Genomic DNA, 19,074 nt, shown 5'->3' with positions numbered 1-19,074 from the left:
AAACCCGGTTTCCACACATTGTTGTCTATACCTTTATCAGTAAAATGGCACCCCTGAGCCAATTTAGCAGTCCTTTCAAAGAAAAATATACTTTTTGTAAACGATAGTGCTCGATCACACCATGCTTTAGTGATATATATGTGGTGGTGCGCTCCAAAATACACCACCTTTTACCTAATACACCCTTGCTGAATGGCTATGACTCATTCACGACTAACAGGAACTCCCTCAGATATGCGGTTATGGTGGAAATTCTTGGGAGCAAATCTGCTCTTACGGGTGGTGGGTTTGTCAGTTCAAGTGCGAGTCTAAAACAAAAACTTGATCAACACTCAAAACGTACTGAGGCTTCACAAACTTTTTCATTCAGTTTCCAGCCCCAAAACAGTTCGTAGACATACACAAGTGTAAGGCAGGAATAAAGCAGTTTTCACTGTGGGTAGATGTACTGATGGAACTCCTCACCAAAAAAAGACTGCGGTGTAGCGGTAAAGATCACAATTGGGAAATGTATTTTCCCTTGAGAGAAAGAGAAAACATCAACCTGCAGATAACAGTTCTGTGTGAGTAAATGCACCTGGTACATTTCTGTATGCATAAATGAACAGGCATGCGAGTAGTCCTGGAACCCGGACAGTTTCAGCATTCCAGAAGTACTCCTAAAATTCTTTGATAACCTCCCCAAAAGTCAAACATTTATTCAAATCGTACTAAGAGAATCTTGGGTTCTTTAATGGCATTTTCCGGAATGGGCCCTAGCGGCAAGACAGCAATATAAAATAAGTTATTACACTGTGTAACTCTTACAGTACTTCAAAACCCACCCAGCTTTTCATATTAAGGAAGGCAAAACAAGTTGCACGATCCAAGCCATCATTATGTAATTCCAAGTACAAGATGAAATACCCACACAAATAATCTAAGGTGTACAAAGATCAACTAGGATTTGTACTTAGTCACAGGATATCCACTATTCATCTGACTGTATAGATAACTATTGCGGTTTGCTTTAAATTTGGAACCGCAATGCGTTTGCTCAGTTCTCAGAATTGTAGTACTAAGGAGTGGGGAACAAACAGCTCAAATCTAATCCATAAATTAATGATGCCACCTAACTACTGAAAAAGATATAGCTTTGATTTCTCATGGTAATAAACAGTCATTCCGGATGGGGTATCAGACCGATTGGCGGCTAAACGCAAGGACACTGACTCCCTCCCCCAGCCCCCCACCACAGTGGAACTCAGGAGTCTGGAAGGGCCAGCAGGCATGGACTAGAAAACTGAGATGCGCTGTACCCAGAGACAGTACTGCATTCCATGTTCTTCTGCTGGAGTGTGACTAATCGGCCTCTGATACATTCACCATCATTGAGGCTTAGTTGTTGATGCATTTTCCCCCCCCGCACATTACCTAGACCCCCAGCGCATAGCCTTGAAGCTCAAAACAGTGTTGTGGGACTCTTTCAGGGATTCTCGCTAAGAGTAGGCACCTCTGTTGTGGAAGCAGTCGGGTCAGGTCCTGGTGCAGTAGGACACCTCATAGTATCCTGGAGTTACTAAACCTGCTTACCATTGGGACCCCCCCCCTCCTCACTGGGTGGAATATGAAGTGGACTAATCAGCTGTCGACTAATCGGGCTGCCCCACATGCTCACCTATAGGGGATCTGGTAGGTCGGGTGTGCTGCTGACCACCATGACAAAAGAAAAGGTGCCCCCTGCTGACAAGCAAAGTACAATGGATAAGTATACCCAGATCAGGAGGTACTGCCCCAGTGGCAGACGTTGTGGACCATGCGGCACTCTTGGCAGCCATAGCAGTCACATAATATGCTCAATGCCAAGATCGGAGCGGTGGGCTCAGACATCACTTTGCTCTGCCAAGATTTCAGAACAGCTGTGGAATAGATCGCAGAGGCTGAGGCGAGGGTCTCCATTGTTAAAGACACGGTCCCAGGCCTGCAGCAAAAGGTGAATACACATACAGTGGTGACAAAGGAGCTGGTGGCGCCAGTTGAGGACCCAGAGGAACAAGCTCGCCGTAACAACCTGCGATTCATTGGATTCCCAGAAGAATGTAAAGGCTCATAGATGGACATGTTCTTGGCACAGTGGATCTGATCGGTGGTGCTCGCTGAGAACTTCTCATTGTGCTTTGTGGTCAAATGAGCCCACAGGGCATTGGTAAGGAACTCCCTCCCACACCCCCAGGGCACGGCTTCGGCTGATGATGATTGCCAGGATCCTAAATTACATGGACAGAGATGCAATCCTCAAACACGCATGGCTTCAAGATAAGACCACTTACCAATTTCACCATATCATGATATTTCCCAATTATACAAAAATGCTGCAACAGCAGAGTCAGTCCTTTATAGCAGCCAAGCAATGCCTAGGGGAATTGAAGCTACAATAAATGCTTCTATATCCGGCAATTTTGAGAGTGGTATTTAACTCGCAAATGTTCTTCTCTGAATCTCCAGTGGATGTCTTTTGTTGGACAGATGAGACAGACGCTGCAACCTTACACCCCCCTCACATGGATTCAGATTTGTCACAGGGTGACAGAAGGGACAGCTCCGCAAAGACCCAAGCGAAGCGGAACAGATCCAGCTCTTGCTGGTGGAGTCCCCCATGCAATGAACACTCCTAGATCCAGGCCCTGCCGCACCCTCTGAACTCTTGCTCGCCCATGAATAGCTGAACTGTAACAGGACTCTGGTACCATGTGTGTGACTGGTAACATTTGCATGCTTAGCAGTGTAGATCACAGTCGGTATTACCACAAGCCAAAGAAATAGTGGTTTAATAGTCTCTTGTGGTTCACATTAGTTAGGAACGGGAATCCATTGGGAGTGGCCACACAGTAACCCCTGTTGGGGCTCTGTGTTGATGCATCATGAGATAGGTACTTCTTGTTTGTTGAAGTATGAGGGGTTCATGGGTGGAAACTGTAAGCTTTATACTGGTGAAATGCACAGACCCATTACACATCCATTCCAGGGATCACACATGGTTATTAAGACTCATCCACCCTAACCCCTTGTAACAAGTCCTGGAAATCCTGTGGGAAACCTCTGCGTGATATTGTGGAATGTTTTGGGTGTGTAGGGCGTGGGGAGGTTCAAGATAATATCAAACTTGGGGCGGTCTTAAAACATGCCAAAAGGTTGGGAGCAGATATGTTATTGCTGCAGAAGATGCATCTCCGCTGCATTAAAGTCTCCTGCCGTGCCAGATATGGCTATAACCAGATATTTAATTCCGGGTTCACAAGGGGGGGTCCAGAAGTACATGCATACTGATCCAGTGCGGCGTCCCCTTTATATCAAGCAAGACATCAACAGATTGCCATGGTAGGCACAATAGTTACAGGCATCTTATATGGGGAGTGCCTCACCCTTGGCTGTACATGCGCCTCTCTTCCACTGGAAGCAGAAGGGGCAGACCTTTGTGGATCTCGCTGAGCATCTGCGGGGAAACCTACCGGGGGCCTTGTCAGTGATCGGGGTGACTTGAATGAAGAAAAGGACCCCCGGGGTAGATAGGTGGCGCAATATGTGCAGCGTCACAGAGAGAGGCTGGTCTAAGCTTGGCTCCATGGCATCCGCTTTGGCCTAGTAAATGTGTGGAGAACACATTGCCCTTCCAGAAATGGATACACCTACTTCTCCACAGGCCACAGATTATTATATCAACTTGATTACTTCCTACTCCCCAGCAACATTAGACATGTTTATAATGCCTTAGCCATTGCAGATCGCGTGGGGAGGCCTGCAGAGGTGCTCCTGGCAGGTAAGGATAAGGCACTGGACTCTGTTAGATGAGATTATCTATTTGTTCCTCTCTGGAGGTTACATTTTGGCCACAGATTCCTCTTGTATGTCCAGCTATTGTATACCAACTTATCGGTGACATTTAGGGTTGCAGGTGCCTTATCCGATCCATTCCCCGTCCATCGGGAAACTTGGCAGGGGTGCCCTCAATCCCCACTGTTATGTGCACTGGCCATGAAGCCTTTGGCTGTGCAGGTGAGGATGGATGCCCAGGTGAGGGACTTGAGTGGACTGATGGATTGTTTGATAGGATCGCACTATACGCCGACGAGGTCATGTTATTCCTAACCGATCTGGAGACTTCAGGGCCATGAATCATGCAGATTATGCATATTTTCAGCAATGCCTCAGGTCTCTATATGATTGCCTCAAAATCTATGGTATTCCCCGTAAATGGCTATGCAGCGACTGTGAAAAGGGCGCCGGGACTGACAATGGCCGATGGTTCTTTTAACTATTTAGGGTTATATATATCCCCAGATGCAACACTGTTGTGGGATTGGAACTTGGCGTCAGCATTAACCCACGTAAAAGAGGAGATGAGGATCTGGACATTCCTACCATTGTCACGGATGGGCAGATCGGCAATCTTCAAGACGGTCTCCCTGCCTCATTTGTTATATCAGTTACAGAACTACCATTATGCCATTCCCCAGTTGTGGTTTTGGCAGATCAGCGCTGATCTTGGTGGGTTCCTAAGGGGGGGATGGGGTGGGGCAAGGCCCTCAGAACCTGTTTTCAATCCACATATTGTGGAGGCATTGCCACAGCTGACATATACTCATATTACTCGGTGCCCCACCTTTTAATTCTTAATGACTGGTGGTATGGCCACCAGGGCGACACAGCATATGCGGCTGAAAAGCGGGCAATGGGCCCCATGCACCAGATTGACTACTGGGAGCAATCACTTCCCCAGACATGGCTCCGCTGCAGGGAGGACGAGGGTACCTTCATTCATCTAGTGTGGAGCTGCACAGCACTGGATCGGTACTGGCGAGGTGTGACATCCTGTCTCGGGGGACGTCCTCTCATGGACAATCCCACTGGACCCAAAATTGATCCTCCTTCATAGTACAGATGGCCTTGGGGTGGCAGATATAAACGGTTGCTCCTATTACTGGGTCGAACACTCGAGAAAAGGAACATAGCCAAAGCATGGAAAGCAGAAGCCCCCAACCCTCGCAGTGTGGGAAAAAGGTATGGATCATTGCATGGGGTTGGAGGCTGCGGTGTATCAGGCGAGGGGGATGTCCCCAGTAGCACCTTAAAAATCTGGCAGAAGTGGGCAGACTATGGGGGAATTGTTTTGGAACCTCCTCACCCCCTCAGTTCATACCTTGAGGAATACATTTTGGTGGGGGGGGGGGGGGGGGGGGGGAAGGGCGATGCCGAATGACAGGGGAATGTCACACATGATTGAAGCTCAACTTGATGCAGAATGCATAGATTGTCGATTTGTGCTTGTGCGGGATGTGTGGGTTTGAATATGCAAGTTTCTTGTTCATGGGCATGCTAATTCCATCACACTGTGTGCATTTATCAGCCTGTACAGTCATCACTTTTTGTTAAAACCCAATAAATAAATGTTGTGAGAAAAAAAAAAAAATTGAAAATACGGTTAAATGTTTTTTTTCTGAATGTTGAGGCTTGGAGGATGAGAACTAGGGAATCTCCTAGACTACCCACGTAGCAGGTGAGATTCGAAGCTACTAACAAGTCAAAGGGGGTGATAACTGATGTATATGATCCTCCACCAAACCTAGAGGATGTTCAAGGAGACTGTGTTTAAATTACAAGTTTCATTTAAGATTTAAGTGCCGCACCCGGGGAAGGCACCTGGTCCAGATCACATCCAGGACACTTTTTTTCCAAGGACATGCTATATTCTTTGAGCTTTTGTGTACAGTTGTGAATCCACTGATGCCGGATATTAGGAATACAGAGCTGATGTTCCAGATTCCTAAAGAAGGTGCCAAAGCATTGCAGAAATCCCTGTTTAATATTCCTCATAAGTGCCTTATGGAAAATGATATGCAAGCAGTACTCTTTAAAAGCCAGACATGGCATAAAGAAAATGAGTTATATGCAGCCTAGGCAGATTTCTAGACCACTATAAAATGTCACAGGCCAATGAAGCCTATATTTATTATAAAAATAAAAAAGACTAATATTAAAATAGGGTCACATAAGAACAGGACAGCTACACCTCGCCAAGCATGAGATATGGTGTAGAGTTGTCTCTTAGTCCCACAGGAGTCTCAATCCCAGTCATTGCACAGTTAGCATGAAAACGAATGGCTAATTTATAGATCATTTTGTGAGTGTGTCACATCAGCAGCAACAAATGCAAAATAAGGAAGAGTGTGTTGCAGAAATAAGGGGCTAACAAAAACTAATGTTAGTCCTATCTCTATCCATAGATTCAAGAAGAGTCAAAAGAACCACATTTAAAGCATATATTTTAATCAGGCAGCCCAAGAGCTTTTTAGCGGTTCTTCAATCTGCAATACAAGATTGAGAAACCTATAGTAACTCAACAGCGCAGAGGAATGACATTTTTCAGTGAAGAGGTCCTTCAACAGCTCTCAATACAGAAAGCTGTATTTTACTGAAAATTAAATTGTAGAGCATGCAATAACAACTCCTCCCATTAGGAAAGGGATGAACCTCTGATTGCTATAAAATAACCTCTCTCACTGGAAACAAAAAAAACGATGGGTCAACAGTATCAAGTTCGAGAACCCTGAAAGCCTGGATTCAGAATCAAAGTCTATGACGTCCAAAGAGTCCATCCATGGTGTTATAATTCCATGAAGCATGACTAGTTCTCTAACCAAAATTTGAGGTTTGATAATCATAAAAGTAAACTTAAAAAAACGGTTACTTAAAAAGACAAATCAAAGAGAGATCTAAAACTATACCATAACAACCCACTGAAAAACTTGCATGAAAAATCCTATAATCAAGTTAGGTTATATATATTAAAACAAACTCTGGTGATGACCATGATAATAAATGTCCAATTTCAAAGTCATTGCCCATACAGGAACAAACCAAAAATAAGACCGAAGGTGAAGGATATGGCCATAACTTTAACTGCCCAATTTCGAAGGTTTAATAAAAATAATAATAAAAAAAAAAAAATATATATATATATATATATATATATATATATATATATATATATATTTTTGTTATCTTTGTTATTGTACTTTTCAGTAACATATGTTTGTGCGCAGATTTAACAGTGCTGAACCGTAATATTCTGGTTGACTCATCCACTACCCAGAATTCATGATATGCTGACAAATCTAGGTAGTAGTAAGTTATTTTCGACCATAGACCTGCGGTCAGCCTTTCACCAGATCCTGCTATCAAAGGAATCTCAACCTTTAACAACATTTATAACGCCATTTGGGGCATATATGCACAAGCAATGTCATTTGAAATGGCATCTGCTGCAAATGTTTTCCAAAGATTGATGGATCAAATGTTTGGTGGCCATATAGGAATTCAAGCTTTTCAGGATGATATTCTGATTTACACTGAAGATATTGAACATCATTATGAACTTTTGGAAATAGTGTTGAGTAAACTGTAAAAACATGGTATGACAGTCAGTCTTGAGAAATGCAAGTTTCTTGAAAATAAAGTGGACTACCTAGGGCACAATCTCACAAGAAAGCATTAAACCCCCAAAAAAGCCTGTTGAAGGCAATTAGTGATGCCCCTCTTCTTGGTGACCACAAGTGCCCAAGGGCATTCCTAGGTCTTAGTGAGTATTATGCTAGATTTGTGCATGAATATGCGTTGACTGTGCAGCCTCTGAGAAATCTGCTTAAAAAATGCAAAGTATATATGGTCAGGGGAAACGCAGCAAGCTTTTAATAGTATTAAGAAGCTCATTGTCAACGTCTCAGCTTTCAGGCCTTTTACTCTTGGTGAGAGAAGTGTTATCACGGTGGATGCCAGCTCTAAAGGTCTAGGGACAATTTTCAGCCAATTTGTGAAGGGGGGGGGGGGGGAAGGACAGTAGCTTTTGCCTCGAGAATGCGAAGTGTGGCGAAGAAGAATTACAGCAAGGGAGGCCCTTTCATGTTCATGGGTGGCAGGAAAATTCAAAAGGTATAATCCGGGGACAAAGTTTGACGTGGTTACTGACCATTAGCCTTAATTTTTATGTTTGGGGATAGCTGTTCCAATAAGGCATTATCAAGATTAATCTGATTGTGGTCAAGACTTCAAGAGTTCAATCTTGATATAAAATATGTACCTCGTGGCAAAAATACGAGGGCAGACTGTCTCTCACGCCTACCTGTGGAAGAGGATGAGCGCTATGATAAATACATTCAGGAAGATGAGTGAGTCATGACAGTCACTGATGGTACGGAACAATTTAAGATCACTGAAACTGAGTCGGTTTTATGCTTATACTTAAAACCTCAAATTTCTGTCTAGATGTTAACCAGCAATTATTTCTTCAATTCGAAATATAAAACCCTTGGTGCACGGCACCCCTGGCTCCTTTTGATGGCGCACTGGGGCACCACGGCGCACAGACTGGGAACCACTGCTATAAGGGAAGGGCAAATAGCCCCTCGTCTGGGAAAGGGTGGGGGTTTCCCCTGGTAGTCGCACTCTGTGAAGGAATGAAGGTCTGAACCAGAAAGGAATTCTAGTAGGGTATCATAACATTAGGTCAAAAATGCAGTACTCTAATTGAGGCACAAAAACCAAAAGAAAATCAGTCTAGCACATAGATATCATAGACGACTAGTTATTGGCAATATCAGCATAAGTCAACACCGGAGAAAGGAGACATAGGGAACTGCCCAGAGCTCAAAAGTACAAAAAGGTGAAAATCATAAGACGACAGAGATGAGTAAAAGAATACATGGAAAACATAAACAACATAAATCTTATCTGGTTGTGGGACAAGGTCCCAGAGTGTCTGCTTGACGTGGCCCCCGTGGTAAGGCAAGAGGACTTACTACTCCAAAGGTGGCAATCCGTTTAGCAACCTAGAAGGGTCCCTGTCCTAGCTGCTTGCACTAGTGGTCCAGGAAAAGGAGGATTGTTGCATTTTACCAGCTATATTTGGACCCTCCTTGTCCCGGCCCACTAGTCCCGCTGTGGATTTGGATGCTGCAGCTCCAGGATTCCTTACTTCTGGATCTCCTACTGCAGGCACTGTAGAGGATGTTGCAACTTCGGCATTGGCTGAAGTTATCAATTATGTTTGTTTCTTCAACTTGCTCACCGAGGCTATTGTGGTTCTGTTGTCTGTGGAAGCAGGATCCATTCTGGATTCCATCCACACTGACAATATGGATGACATCCTGAAGGCCTCCACTAATTTATTTTATTTGGCCCTTGTTTTATTAAATTGTTTTGATTGATTTAATGTTAGCATAACATCTATGCAGTTTGTTTGCTTTGTTTGTTGGAGTGAACATGGTATGCCTTTTCTAGCATGTCCAGGGGAGGGTGTAGTGAGGCCCTCTAGGACCTATATTGGTTCTCTATTTTAGCGGCATTTTATATTTTAGACGTTTGGCCGCACCGCCTTTTAGTAGTGACATTTTACACACTTTGCTTGCATGATATTATTCTAGGAAAATATTGTACGAGTTGCTTGGTTTAGTTATCTTTTCTCAACATATAATCAGTTCAAGGCAAGGGACACAGTACATGATAGTCTGGTGCTTGCATTGCCCATTCAGGAGAATGCTTCTAACATCTAGACATAGCATTGCATCAGAGCTATGCACCTAACAGAGTGGTTTTATTAATATAAATGTTGCTCCCACCCAGAGAGGCAGAGGAGCACTCTAGCCGGGACAGTCCTGGGACGTATGCGGTGTTTGACATGCACCTCTGCTGGCACTAATCTTCCTGCTTCCCAAAAGGATTGCCATTGACTCCTGATGCAGTGCCCAGGTATGAGGCTAAGGTGAATCCCTTAGATTGGGCAAAGGCAGGGGATACACCCACTATGCTCTCAGTATAGTCATAGAGTTAGGTAGGAACCTCTAGTAACCATAGTTGGATTGTTCATTATCTTCACTGTGTTCATAATTCTGATAACTTTGCTTTGTTTCATCTACCTAATTATCACAGCTCATTCTCCCTATGCAAGGCTACAATTGCTTTAATAACTGTATTGAAAGCATATCTCTTATCTCTCTTGTGTTTCGCCTGGGTGTGTATGAGTAACACAATGAAAGGGTGAGATCTGTTTCCACGACTTCCTTGGGAGTCAGAGTGTCATGTTTAGGTTGCTATAATCACATTCCACCTTGGTAAGGTTAGGGGTTTGGGTAAGGCACTGTGAGCTAGCCCGGAATTGGGCCGACAGTCTCTGAGGGTGTGGAAGGACTCAGTCCCCTACATTCTGAAGTTCTGTCACCCTAATAGGCAGTCTTATTACCTTAGTAGGAACCTATAACGCTGGCATTGTCATACACAGCTTAAACTTGCCTGTATTAGTAAATAGTCTCCCCTCGACATGGTTTTTTCTCCTAACGTAGCCCACCTCTCCCAGAAATTTGACCACATAGCACATCAGATGAATAAGATGAACAAACGTATTTCTCGACCCAAGCTTCGCTCCATCCTGCTCTTAGAAGGTCACTCATCACCAAAACCTAATGTATGCTTCGATGTTGTACGAACTGTGGTCTGAGAAGCAGTCCCAACCTCTCTTCAAATGGACCAGGCCATATCCCTAAGAAAAATACTGAAGACCTATAAGAAGATTATGAGTCTCAATTATATTCTTCTCACTTGGACTAGGGCACTGGATCTTCCTGCTTTCACAATGTATTCACAGCCCTATACAAACACCACAGCTATTCATGTCCCCCAAGTACATACACTGCCACATAACCTTCAAGAATGTTGGCCCACTACAACATAATTCAAATTCAGCTATAACCTACAGCCACACCTTTCGCCAAAAGGTAAATTCCACACTACAAAGCACATTATGTAACTGCAGAACACAGATTCGAAACTGCAGACAATATCATTAATCTCAATCTTGATCTACCTACACTCCCAGATAGACAATTCAACATTTCACAAGATAATAACCCTGCACTCTCCCCAAAACATCTCAACCCCAAACTCCCCTGAAACTACTTCGTTATATGCTGTGACAGGGAAGTGAGGAATGCTGTAGGGGTAACAGTAATCCACAATAAATCTGTTAATCTATTTATTGCAAGCACTTTATGTACCTTAACCTGGAAATCAGTTATGGAAACACAGCTACCAAAAGCCTGAATGTCAACTACCACAGCCTTGGAGACAATTTGACTTTCACTGATCAACAGTTGGAACACATGAGAAACTTGATTCTATCAGGCTGCAATATTATCCTTGGGGGACTTGACCCTTCATTGGGGTGCCTCTAATGACACTGTTGCCATGTTAATCACCTTGTTTATTGCTCGAACAATCTAATCCAAACCTGTCACAAACTGGTTCACATTTACTGTTCTACCCTATATTTAATAATTTCCAATGACGTATTTTCTCTAATGAAGAACAAATTCTCAAAAATTGGTCAAAGCATCACCAGGTGCCTTTCCCACTGGTATTCACATAAAGCAAATCCTTTGGAAAACCAAAAAAAGAGATTTAGCTTGGGTCAGTGATACAAAAATCAACAACATCAAAAACCTGGCTTAGAGGGCACAAAATAATCCCTCTTCCACACATACTGACCAAAATATCTATGTCTACACTTCAGACTGCAATGAATACTTGTTAGAAGTGATTGGATAGTTAACTCCTCTCATAATTAAAAGAAAGCCCCAAACCATAAGAATTCTTTTAAGAAAGAAAATGTTTTATGAGCACTTCAGAACAAATGGAACCACACTCCCTACTCTGCTAACCACAACAATCACAGAGTAGTCAGAAGTCTTTACTAGAGAAGCTTCTTCAATGCAAAGGCCACCCACATGAAGTCTTCGGTTGGCTCCAAATGTCACCTGAAACAATTTTTAGAAGTAGTCCAAATAACTAATATTCCTAGCTAATAATCCTACCTCACTCACTTTCTAGATCCTGCTGATAAAAGTTGAAGAATTTGATAATGCCCAAGTGAAAACCACAGAACTCACTATCTCCTAATCCTGATTAAATGAATCAAGGTGAGTGGCTCCAGTTTGATGAAATCTCAGAACATCATCTGGAAAAATGTAACTTAGATGAAGCTCTCTAACAGCTTTACTAAACCGAATGCAGCTAATTTTGCTAAAGACCTCTTCTACCACTTTTTACCTTACTTGACCGAAGTAATGGCTATATCCTTAATCTAACTTCTATTTCCAGCCTGCCTGGAAGCTGGCCAAGTGGCTCCACTATTTCAAAACCCATCACCAGATGCTGGTATCTTCACTATTACCATTCAGGATTGCTACTACCTTTACCTGCAAAGGTCACTAACAGTTCTATAGCTTTTTAAAATCACACAACATTTAAGAAAATAGTCTACTACATGAGATTCAACAGCAAGGGATCTCATATCGAGATAAATGTCTATCATGCTGAAATATAGCAGACAAGGGAATATCAGAGCGACTCTTGCCTCTCTATGTTACTAAATCCTTTTTTTTGCTATCCCGCTCTCTTTTGTGATGGGGAGTTCCAAAGATGATACTCTGTCCTCACCTAATCTATCACTTTGCTACCCTACTAATCTGCCTCCCCAGGTCCCTCTTCAATGAGATGGGTCGTCTGCTGACCAAAATTATTTGGGGAACTGAATAAATTGCGTCTCCAAGCAGACGTAGGGTGCTTTGCAGTGCCAGATATAGAACTCCATTACTTTGTAGCACAACTCAAATGGATGTCTCACTGGCGGGTTAGACACTGGAGCTGAATTGCCGAGGTACAGCGATTTGCCCCCACATGAGAGACCCTGGTGGCCCTATTTCTCACGCCACAATCTTACCTGCGCCCAGGGATGGTGGGTAATTTATTATGCATTCTCCAGTTTGTGTACCTCCAGGCACTACAGCGCACTAGGACAAAGTACACAAAAAGACTTTTCCCCAACAGCCTTTCTTCATCTCCCACACAGGTGCCTGGACTGGACAACTGAGAGCAGAGGGGAATGACAATTATGCAGTTTCCCTGATCTAATGGACTATTGTGCCTTTCCCCCACATCACTTTCTACTCTACAGTGTAGTGGTGGCCACTACTTAGAGGACATGGAGTGGGGAGTGTGTAGAACCACTCTGACCATAATTGCCTTGAAATTATTTGCACCATGTTTGGGCCAGAGTGGGCAGTTATGCTCCTTTATAGATCCCTACTCTCACAAACCATAAGTGACCTCTGTCCCCAACAAGACCAATGGGCCATGGACCTGGTTCTGGAGCTGACAAACCAGGATAGGCCTAATATTCTCAGCCATATTCCTTGTACCTCCTGCTTTTAACTGATTCAATACTACTATTTTCGTAGGGTGTACTTAACCCCAACGTGCATCCACAAAATGTTCTGAGGGGCTCAAACAGCTTGCACTACATATCTGCTACATGAATCACTCTTACCATACGGTATGAGACTGTTCGACATTGACATCTTATTGGAAAATTGTGACAAACCTCATTAATATTGCCACAGGTCGGAAACCTGATAGGACTCCTGCTTAGTGGGACTGTTCCCCAAACCCCAATCTATAATCATTACCTCCAGATTTGCAGACTTAACTTTAATCCTGACTCGCAAGCACATATCCATGTAATGGAATTCCCCTTCAGGTCCCTCCATACAGTGGTGGAGGCACTGTTGTCCAAATGGTCTAAATGTGAGAGTGTTAAAATTAAGTATGAGGTACAGAAGGGGTGGTGTAATACAGATACGTAATATGCAGGCATGCCCTCTTTTTAAGATATGGGATCTGCAGGACTGCCCACTTGTAGCTACTGACGGTCGTCTACACTACGCCCCAGACAGAGAATCCTCTGAAGAGAACTGAGGCACTGTCCTCTGTTAAGTGGGTTTCTTACCACATATCTACTGCATGCCTATTCTCTAAAACTATGAGGAGAACCCACTGTGCCCACCTCCTGACACTCACCACATTATCCTCTCCCATGTAATAACTATCCATCATACAAGTCAGAAGGAGCACCAGATTCGATAACTGGTTCCTAGGTTACCACATTGGGTTCTGTGTTTATTCATATTCTCCCTCTCCCCACACTTGCTCCTTTCCTATTCTGGGACTCAACAACACAGCTTGCCAATGTGGACTAGCACTATGAAATAACTTATTTGAATTTATACTGTCTTTATGTCATGTCTAGAGTCACTCCTTTAATGTACATTATTTTACTGTAATGCTTTTAGTGCATTAAGTTGTTCTTACTGCATCGGCAATATGTATTGCAAGTCACTGTTCCTGAATGTGACTGTATCCCCTCGATTAAAATGCTATTAACATTGGTTTAGAAATAAAGATTCTGTCAGGTTTCAGAAAGGGATGCAGCATAGAACCTGCCTTGCTTCAGACTGCAGATTCACTACATATCCTTGACTTCTTGTTCTCCTTGATTGATCGGCTAATCCTAATATGGTGAACATTAAGATTCTGAAAAAAGATTATGGGAATAAATGATGGAGTCCTTAACTGGTCTGCATTCTTTCTGACAAAGCGTTCTGAAAAAGTCAAATTTAGTAACTACTTTCTCCAGCTCTAATCAACTTACTTAGAAGGTTACACAAGGATCGATCTTAGCCCTAACTTGCAATATCTTTGATACAGAATCACTTGAAGTCATATTCAAAACGGAGGATCTTTCATCACCCATAAATGGACAACACACAACTGTTTCTTAAGATCTCCTTATCTAGTGATGTTCAGTACATGGACCAGAACCTACGAAATGTTGGCCGACCTCCTAGAATCTGAAACATACCCTACTAGGAACTGGGTGTCTTACAATATCTCCCACACATTCTAACTTACCATTTGAATGCTGGCTCGGCTCCTGAAACATCAGTAAATGCAAACCTAATAATACTGACAGTGCAATAACTCAGATTTCTTTTAGGATAAAAGGCTGAATCCCTAATAACATTCATTGCTGTGAGGAGTCCATCAGATCACCCATAACATGACTGAGACCGTGGTCCAATCCTTAGGTGCAATCTAGAATTAACTACTATACCATTTTTGAGCAGTCTTCCAAAAAAACCAACTTGTTTTTCCTAAAGCAGTCCTGCATGCTGCAGCCTGCTTTATCTTTATAACCAAAACATTTGATTATATCTTACTGACACTTCGCTCCCCAAAGAAGAGAAAGCTCTTTACAAAATGGCATGGGCCACTAAAAGTTACATACTCCGCCTCTTATTACCCACTAACAAGCAATCTTTTTCAGACAGTGTGAACAGAGTGCAGAACTCATTCCCGTCAGGAATGCACACAATCAGGTCTCCAGCTACACTGAAGAAGGACCTGAAACGCCTGGTCCAAAAACACTTATAACCTGACCCTAGCTAATCTGCTCTGATGTGACCTCTGACCTTTTTGATCCTCTCATACACTACCCCATAACTCTTCTTCTTTTGGGTCATGAGCTGTATACATTTCCTATTATTTTTTGTGCAGAGCTGCTACTGCGACTCACATGATCTTTCTTTGCATTCTTGGATTGTGAAGGAATGCTGAGAGATTGTTCTAGCTGGTGCAAGATGTTTGAATACGTCAATGAGAACCTGAGGAGCAGCGAAACACAGAATGTTGGGGTTCCACAGAGGAGATGTTGGGGACCTGGAACCACCAGACTTCTGCACAACTGTTAAGTGGGCTAGGATTGACATCATACCTCTTTTTCATAAAACCCGGGTTGGTGAGCTAAAACAATGTGAGATCCATCTGTATTTTGGGCATTGGGACGCATTTCATATCTATCACACAGCCTGACACCAAGTCACAGTTCCAGGTGCGGGGACCCTAGGTTTGCTCAGGCAAATGAGGCATAAGACAGCAAGACCCCTGCACCACATCACTTTATCTTGTTGCTGCATATGCCCCTTGATGAGATTACAGAAACCCTATGAACACACTTGATAGGGTGAAAGCCTGTCAAGACTGAGGTGAAAAAAACAGGACCATCTGGTAACCTCATGTACAACAGTTGTAGGATAAAAGTAAACATATTTTCTATCTCCCGTAGGTGGATGATACCTGCTATTCCCTTCACTGGAGCATTAACTGGCTCTAATGATGGCTGCAGTGTCTCTTTACAAATATGTTTGAATTATAGTCTCACGTGGGAATATTGAGAGACAAAAGTCCAAATTATTTACATTATAAACTCTGTTTTAGGTTCTGAATATACAATCAGAAAGAATGTTCAAGGTTTTTAAAATAACTCATTAATCACCCACCAGGGGAATTCATCTCCCTGTATGTCAGGCTTCTACAACGAAGAGCTCGTGAGCTACTGATAGCGCTCCAGCTATCTGTAAAGAGCTCTCTGAGTGCAACCCAGTGAACTAAATTAGAAGTTTTTGCTTGGCTGTATAACTATGTGTACACCAAAAATGAAAATATGTATTTAATATGAAAATTTGTGCTTTTCAGAACTCAGGAGTTGACGTTTTGAAAAAAATGGTTGAAGTTGATATTTGAAAGATAAAAAGCAAACACTGTTAGGGAGACTTATTGCTGATATTAACTCAATATAGGGGGCGTCGCTGCTATGGGTATGTGCTATCCTTGCAGAGTGATGTGATATATTCACACAGGATGGTTTACATTTCTGTTGGAAACCATGCCTGATGCACTGAGGTGGTCACTGCTGGCAATATTGAATACGGTGGCCACTAATGTAATTTTGACTTATGTGGTCACTATCATCTCAGGAGTATTTTCACAGAATAGAAGTAGCTCCTTTTATAAAGAAGGTTGAAGCCCACTGCTCTGGGCCATGACGGACGCTCTCTACAGTCCTTAACTTTTCACCACTAATCACTGATTTTAGCTGCGTTCGTGTAATGGAAGCAGAACAAGACTTGCCACCAGAATGCGTTAGACTATGACACAGGGCTGGAACCAGTTCACAACGACACGGAGGGAGCGCTTTAAACGGGCAGGTACTGTCCCGTAACGAGTACCTGCCCTTCTATAATTTGAAAGGGAGAGTACGTGCACTTCTCGGCACTGCTGCAGTACATTTAATTGGCGACGTGTAGTTTAAATAACGAGTACCTGCACTTGTATATATTTTCATTTAGATAACTTCTTGGAGAGAGGTAGCCTGTCACCCTTGTAACCTGCCCTAGTAATCTGCTCCAAGATATTGAGGACCCCCAAGAAATTCATTACACTTGGCGAACAACGACACGAAAAAGAACTGCATGAACAGAATTGAAGGACTAAAACAGAAAATGGACTCTACAAGTCAGTTTCGGGTGCAGCCATCTTAGAACGGGCTATACTCCTCTTCCCCAAGTACAAAAGGACATTAAAAAATGCATTACAAACTCCCTATGTTCACGGTTTCAGCATACTTAAGCAAATAATGATTAAACCCTGGACACGGCATTATTGGTAAACTACGTAAACGCTGTTTTTATCGGCTTAAATTAACTGTATGTAGCATGTTAAAATGTTAACTAGAAGAAGTGCCAACAAATACAGTTACTAGAAAGAAAACACGTCTCTTCCTTCAAAGCAGGGAAAAATTGGATTGCAGTAAATGATCGGCAAGCTAAAGATGGCCCCTAGGTTTAATCTCAGCTGATAAGACTGATGACAGAATACTGCCATTCTCATCCGTCTTCCATTTGGTATGATGCAAACCAGGCTAAGTACGAGTATCGCAGAGATTCATCGAAACGTAAGGCACTTTTGTGTACACATATTCGTTGTACCACTCACCTGCTCAGAATAACTTAACTCCAAAGACCATGACCCTCCCACCACCTCCCCGGTCTTCGGAGCAGCTTCCTTACAACAAGGCAGCCTGTGAGAGGCGGACGGCAAAGCATCACTTAATTGGTTGCTGATCTGCCATTTTATTTTCATTGACAAGCCTTTGCTCCAATAATCTAAAGGAAATAGAATTTGAGGGGGCGGACAGATGTGCTATACCACCTCCCATCCTTAAGGAGACTCGTCCCAAGTCACCGCCCCTTGGCGTTTTAAGGAAAACTAGACCCATGTGGATTACACCTCGACATTGCTCCTGTGAGGTGGCCATGTTAGAAGTGACACTTTGGTGACTGGTTTACCACATATTTTTGACACAGACCTAGAATGCTAACTCACTCAGTGTGCCAGCAGGGGGCACTCTGTTGCAGGCCCGAAGAGCGTTAGCGGTCTTTAGTCTGTTCAACATTCTATTCATTTTTTTTTGTTGGGAAAAAGTGTTCCTGGTACTATCAGTTATCTAGGAAATAATCTGAAATACGTTCTATTGTTCGCACAATCAGCCCTATGGCAGGGGTCTTCAAACTGGGGGGCGGGCCTCCCTAGGGGGGCCTCAAGTGATCCCGGGGAAGGGGGGAGGGGCCAGGCTCTCACCAAAAGAAGCATTATAGACTAACAGGGCTTTGTTTTGAGCAGAAACATGTTACTGCATTTTTAAAAAGGTAACAGTACTTAACTGCCATGTTTAAATAAGTATAGACATATTTAAACATTGGCAGCTTTAAAAAATAATTGTGAAAAAGTCTGAGGGGGGGTCCAATGGTTTTTATTTTTCATCTGGGGGGGTGCGGCATTAAAGAGTTTGGAGACCACTGCCCTAGGGGCTTTGCAGTCGGTACAAAGATTAACAACCTCGAACGCGTCAACTAATTAATGACCGTTTTTAAGTGGCACGACCAGTATTTTAATGTCATGACTGGTACAAAAATTTTGAAAATCACCAAAAGCTGGTATATTTTCTTTTTATTAGCATATACTAAAAACTGCATAAATAAGAAGAAAGCCCTTTAAAATGTTTTATAGTACAGCCTTAATGACACATGGCCCTTAAAGTAATCAATAATAGAAAATCCGTTTTGAAAACAAATACACACTGTGATATTTGGAGGTCTAAATAGATATTATGTCCGGGCATTTGCTGAATCTTATAACGTGAACAAATGTACTGATATTTTGGCTGAGAAAGGTGGCAACCTGTTAATACTCGGTGTTTTTCAAGCTTTCACTGGCTGAATTACTGCATTTAAGTACTTTTAGGTCATAGAATGA

The 19,074-nt window shown here is 42.8% G+C and overlaps 1 protein-coding gene across 1 annotated transcript in view; it reads right to left on the bottom strand.

Moving 5' to 3' along the window:
- ENTPD7 (ectonucleoside triphosphate diphosphohydrolase 7) overlaps positions 1-17,857 on the bottom strand; it is a 244,708-nt gene extending 226,851 nt beyond the window's left edge. Inside the window, exon 1 of the mRNA XM_069239671.1 lies at positions 17,755-17,857. The gene's annotated coding sequence lies outside the window, so the exon portion shown is untranslated. The remainder of the gene's footprint in view (positions 1-17,754) is intronic.
- Between the last annotated feature and the right edge of the window lie 1,217 nt (positions 17,858-19,074).

This window comes from Pleurodeles waltl, chromosome 6 (genome assembly GCF_031143425.1).
Source record: "Pleurodeles waltl isolate 20211129_DDA chromosome 6, aPleWal1.hap1.20221129, whole genome shotgun sequence".
Classification (NCBI taxonomy): domain Eukaryota; kingdom Metazoa; phylum Chordata; class Amphibia; order Caudata; family Salamandridae; genus Pleurodeles; species Pleurodeles waltl.
The sequence above is the reverse complement of the archived record's forward strand: the minus strand, read 5'-3'. Positions and strand labels throughout refer to the sequence as shown.